This window comes from Arachis hypogaea, chromosome 19 (genome assembly GCF_003086295.3).
Source record: "Arachis hypogaea cultivar Tifrunner chromosome 19, arahy.Tifrunner.gnm2.J5K5, whole genome shotgun sequence".
NCBI classification, from domain to species: domain Eukaryota; kingdom Viridiplantae; phylum Streptophyta; class Magnoliopsida; order Fabales; family Fabaceae; genus Arachis; species Arachis hypogaea.
The window spans coordinates 36,415,227-36,421,554 of NC_092054.1; the positions used below are offsets into that span (position 1 = coordinate 36,415,227).

Below are 6,328 nucleotides of genomic sequence, written 5' to 3' on the forward strand. Positions count from 1 at the left end.
CTCTCTGCTTGAGGATACTTCTGCGACAGCTTTTGAACGGCCCTGCTTCTGTCTGTGGTTCCTAGTAGATTCAGCTAAATCACTGATCAATTGTCAAGCCTCATCCGTGGTCTTGTACTTCTTCATAGACCCATTGCTGGCACTTTCTAATGTGGTCTTATCTTGGGGCCTCATACCCTGTGTGATATAACTGAGTACCACGATCTTGTCAATCATGTGGTGGGGGCATGCTTCCAGAAGATTATTGAAGCGCTCCCAGTATTCAAAGAGAGTTTCATTGTCATCCTGAACAATTGTGGAAATATCCTTCCTCAGTTTATCAGTGACTTCAGATGGAAAGAATTCTCCAAAAACTCCTTTCTGAGTGTATCCCAGTTGGATACATTTGCTAGAGGTTGAGTGTAGTACCACTCCCTTGCCTTTCCCTCAAGAGAAAACGGAAAAGCTTTCCGCAAAATTGAAGTTTCATCAGTGCCATCACGCCTGACAGTAGAACAGGCTGCCTGAAAATCTCTCAAGTGCTTGATAGGCTCTTGAGCAGGTAGGCCATGAAACTTGGGTATCAAATTTAGCAGTGCAGTCTTTATTTCAAAATCTGTAGCTACCGCTGGATGATGCGCTTGGAACGGTTGCATTGTAAAATCAGGGGCTCCTTCCTCCTGGATGGTAACTCTCCTAGTTGACATATCTTCTGCACGTAAAACAACCGAATCAGTAGAACGGGGGCTGGTTTCTTCCTCAAGTTCACTTTCAGATCCGCCCTCAGAGCGGGCTAACCGATGCTGTTCTCGCCTTATTCGTGAAATAGTCCTTTCAATTTCAGGATCGAATATTAGCAAGCGCGGATCAAGAAGTGAACGCGTCATTTGACAGAAGAAAACTGCAGCTCATAGTAGCAAAATAAAATAAAATGCGAAGAAATAAATTCTAATTAATAAATTTAGCACTCTATTGCAACTCCCTGGCAACGGCGCCAAAAATTGATGAGATGCAGAAGCTGGTGAATTAAAAATTATTAATATGGTTACGTTGCAAGTATAGTTCTTAACTCACCGAAAATCTACCTATCAATTTAGAAATATGTCACAGAGAGTTTAAATTAAAAGTTACTGGGAGTTTTAAGTCCCAGGTCGTCTCCCAACGAGTTGCAGAAAGTGTGCTATTTTATTAATCAGATGTTCCAAGAAGTTGAGTTAAGTAAATTGAAAATTAAATTGAGGGAATTTAAATAAAATGAATAAAAGCCTTGACTGGAAGTTGATTAGTTGGAACTTCTATTGTTGATGGAGTGATTTTAAGATTAAATTGTAATTAATGGTTGTTCTGTTTGGTTATCCTTTACTAGGTAAAGAAAAGTCAAACAAGTTGGAATGCTGGATCTGTTCACAAGTTGCAACCCACTTAGTTCAAAGGGATTGGCGTTAGCGATTAGATACAATCCAATGGTTAACCCAATTACAATTTTTCTTTCAATCCTTCCAACTCAAGAGTTCCTTTTAATCAACTCCCCATCAAGTGAAGAAACTACTCACTCATTGTAAATAATAAATCTATAACACATGAAAGGGAATTGAAGGAAGACATGATTATTAGAATGGAGAAATAGATTAAAATGGAAGAAATAATTCTTGTATTAAATAGTCATAAAAGTATTCAAATAACAAAATTGAACAAAGCAAAGAACATGGAAGAATAAAACCAAGTTAAGAGAACGAACTAGAATGACAAAGTCTTGATGAGGAAATAACTCTTCTCAATGTTCCAATGCTAAGACCAATTGAAAATTAAAATTCTAAAACCTAGAGAGAAAAACCTAAGGGAGTAAAACTAGATCTAAAACTGTTAACTGTATAGAATGAATGTTCTCCTTTGTTTCTGCATATTCTCTGGCTTTAGTCTGCTGTTCCGGGCCGAAAATTGGGTCGAATTAAGGTCCAAAATCGCCCCCAACGAATTCTGCAGATTATGCAGATCGCACATGTCACGCGATCGCATCATCCATGCGGACGCGTCATTCGCGTTTTTCCTTGCCACGCGTTCGTGTCGTCCACGCTACCGCGTCGCCTGAGCTTTTCCAATCCGCGCGGCCGTGTGAGCCATGCGGCCGCATCACTGCGATTTGCTCTCCTTCACGCGGTCGCGTGAGCCATGCGACCGCGTCACTTCTCGCTGGTTATCTCCTCAAATTCTTGTGTTCCTTCCATTTTTGCTAGCTTCCTTTCCAATCTCCAACTCATTTATGCCTTGTAAAGTCTGAAACACTCAACACACAGATCACAGCATCGAATGGAATAAAGGAGAATTAAAAATAAATAATTAAAGTCTCTAGGAAGCAGTTTTCAAACATGTAATAAATTCAGGAAGGAAATCTAAATGCATGCTAATTTAATGAATAAGTGGGTAAGGATCATGATAAAACCACACAATTAAACACAATATAAATCATAAAATAGTGGTTTATCAGTCATCCGAGCTTATCGCCAAGGAACTTTAATAATTTTCATAGGCATGCAGCATAGTGGAAGGTTGATTTTAGGGTACTAGGAGAACTGATAAACCCCATTTGTAGGATTTATCTTGTGATGAATTTAGAGCATTTTGATAACCTTTCCTCACATTTATTCAATGACATAGCATGGTTTTATAACTGCTCCTTTAATTGTGCTTAAGAGTGAAAACATGCTTTTGAGGTCTTGAAATAGCTAAATTTAATTCACCTTGATTCCATTAGATGCCTTGATATGTTTGTTAAGTGATTTCAGATTTAGGAGGCAAAGATTGGAGCAAGGGAATTGGTGCACGAAATTGTGATACATATCCATGGCTTCAAAGGCCTGGTGCTCTGATCTAGTTTTATTGTCTGTCACAACTTCGATACAACTAACCAGCAAGTGCACTGGGTCGTCCAAGTAATACCTTACGTGAGTAAGGGTCGAATCCCACGGAGATTGTTGGTATGAAGCAAGCTATGGTCACCTTGTAAACCTCAGTCAGGCGGATATAAAATAATTATGGATTTTTCAAATAATAAATAATAGAATAGGGATAGAGGTACTTATGTAAATCATTGGTAGGAATTTCAGATAAGCGAATGGAGATGCTTTTCGTTCCTCTGAACCTCTGCTTTCCTGCTATCTTCATCCAATCAGTCTTACTCCTTTCCATGGCTGGCTTTATGTGATACATCACCACTGTCAATGGCTACTTTCGGTCATCTCTCGGGAAAATGATCCAATGCCCTGTCACGGCACGGCTAATCGTCTGGAGGCATCACCCTTGCCAATGGCTTCATCTTATCCTCTCAGTGAATAATATGCTCACGCACCCTGTCACGGCACGGCTATTCATCTGTCGGTTCTCGATCATGCTGGAATAGGATTTACTATCCTTTTGCGTCTGTCACTAACGCCCTGCAATCGCGAGTTAGGAGCTCGTCACAGTCATTCAATCATTGAATCCTACTCGGAATACCACAGACAAGGTTTAGACCTTCCGGATTCTCTTGAATGCCGCCATCATTCTAGCTTACGCCACAAAGATTCCGGTTAGGAGATCTAAGAGATATTCATTCTAGCTTATTTCATGTAGAACGGAAGTGTTTGTCAGACACGTGTTCATAGGGGAGGATGGTGATGAGCGTCACACATAATCATCACCTTCATCACGTTCTTGGGTGCGAATGGATATCTTAGAAGCGAAATAAGATGAGTTGAATAGAAAACAGTAGTACTTTGCATTAATCTTTGAGGAACAGCAGAGCTCCACACCTTAATCTATGGAGTGTAGAAACTCTACCGTATGAAAATACATAAGTGAAGGTTCAGGCATGGCCGAGATGGCCAGTCCCCTAAAACATGATCAATAGTCTCCTAAGATGAATAATGGATTAAAACTGAGACCAAAGATGCCTAATACAATAGTAAAAGGTCCTATTTATAATAAACTAGTCACTAGGGTTTACATGAGTAAGTAATTGATGCATAAATCCACTTCTGGGGCCCACTTGGTGTGTGCTTGGGCTGGACTTGAGTGTTGCACGTGTAGAGGTCCTTCTTGGAGTTGAACGCCAGTTTTTGTGCCAGTTTGGGCGTTCAACTCTGGTTTTGGCTCCTTTTCTGGCGCTGGACGCCAGATTTAGGTAGAAAGCTGGCGTTGAACGCCAGTTTATGTCGTCTATTCTTGGCCAAAGTATGGACTATTATATATTGCTGGAAAGACCTGGATGTCTACTTTCCAACGCAATTGGAAGCACGCCATTTCGAGTTCTGTAGCTCCAGAAAATCCACTTTGAGTGCAGGGAGGTCAGAATCCAACAGCATCAGCAGTCCTTCTTCAACCTCTGAATCTGATTTCTGCTCAAGTCCCTCAATTTCAGCCAGAAAATACCTGAAATTATAGAAAAACACACAAACTCATAGTAAAGTCCAGAAATGTGAATTTAACATAAAAACTAATGAAAACATCCCTAAAAGTAACTAGATCCTACTAAAAACATACTAAAAACAATGCTAAAAAGCGTATAAATTATCCGCTCATCAGGAATGAACGAAAATCATGTAAAAATGGAGAACTCACGAAGAAATGAAGGAATCACAAAAGTTGTCAAGCCGACCTCTTCGCACTTAAATAATCATAACTTGAGCTACAGAGGTCCAAATGATGCGGTTCTAGTTGCGTTGGAAAGCTAACATCCGGGGCTTCGAAACAATATAAGATTTGCCATAGTTGCTACATGTATGGTGATGCATACGCGCATGCGTCGTTGCTGCCATATGATCCACTTAAAGCAATACGTGGCCAGCGAATTCTAAAGCCTTGTGGGCCCAATCCAACTCATTTCTGATGCTATTTAAGCCAAGGATTGAAGGGGAATCAACATACTTTAGATACTTTCACACATTAGTTTAGTTTTAATTTTTCAGAGGGAAAGTTAGTGTTAGAGAGAGAAGCTCTCACTTCTCTCTAGGATTAGAATTAGGATTAGGTTTAGTTCTTAGATCTAGGTTTTGATTCATGCTCTCTACTTCTTCTTCTTCTCAATTCTTTGTTGTTGCATTTATGATTCCTCTAATCTTTTGTTGTAATCTCCTTTATGTTGCTTTTATGTTTTGTTGTAGATCTACTCTTGTTCCTTCCATTTTCTTTCAATTCAATATGAGGTAATTCATAATAATTGTGTTTCCTTTGATTGTTGTTATCAATTCCTTGCAATAAGTAGTTGTTAGATTTCATTGTTGTTATCAATTTACTTTGCTTTCCTTTTATGCCTTCCAAGTGTTTGATGAAATGCTTGGTTGAATTTTAGTGTAGATTTTGTTCCTCTTGGCCTAGGTGGAGTAATTAGTGATGCTTGAGTTATCTAATTCCTTTGTTGATTGATAATTAGAAGTTGCTAATTGATTTGGATATCACTAAAGCTAGTCTTTTCCTTGGAAGTTGGCTAGGACTTGTGGAATCAAGTTAATTCATCTACTTGACTTTCCTTCATGGTTAGAGGTTAACTAAGTGGTAGCAATGGATAATTTGTGGTCACAATTGAGGAGGATAACTAGGATAGGTCTTCTAGTTCTCATACCTTGCCAAGAGCTTTGTTAGTTGTTAGTTTATTTCCTTTGCCATTTATATTTCTTGCCTATTATTCCAAAAACCCCAAACAATACCTCATAACCAATAACAAGAACATTTGTTTGCAATTCCTAGGGAGAATGACCCGAGGTTCAATACTTTGGTTTATAAATTTAGGGGTTTGTTACTTGTGACAAACAATCTTTTGTATGAAAGGACTATTGTTGGTTTAGAAACTATACTTGCAACAAGATTTCAATTGTGAATTTTAGACCACACAAAAGTCCTCTCATCAAAATGGCGCCGTTGCTGGGGAATTGCAATGGTGTTATGATATTAGTTATTGTATATATGTGAATATTGTAAATAGGTTTGTATTTTGCTTGTTTCTAGTTTTTGTTAGTTTTATTTTGTTTTTCCACTATGAATTCTCACTTTGGCTATGAGTTTGGATCTAATTGTGTTGTAGGAAATGTGGATTTTAATAACAACATGTGTCAAGGATGGAACACTTTAAGATGGGAGGAGCCTCAAGGATACATATAAGTATAATCACCATCCTAATGCATGTCAATTCAATGGCTATGGTAAAATTTTTTGGATAATCAATCAACACCATCATATGCCTATGACTCTTATCCTCAACATGAACCTCAACCATTCTCACAAGCCTCTCATTACCAAAAACCTTCCTATGATCCATATCCACCGTATGACCAATTACCCATACCATATTCCTATGACAATTATGAGCAAGAACCTT

The 6,328-nt window shown here is 38.7% G+C and overlaps 1 non-coding gene across 1 annotated transcript; it reads left to right on the plus strand.

Annotated features, from left to right (window-relative positions):
• Positions 1-210: 210 nt before the first annotated feature.
• LOC112781283 (small nucleolar RNA R71) lies at positions 211-318 on the plus strand. The gene has a single exon (XR_003192068.1). It is a non-coding gene; the product is annotated as a small nucleolar RNA R71 (small nucleolar RNA).
• Positions 319-6,328: the final 6,010 nt, after the last annotated feature.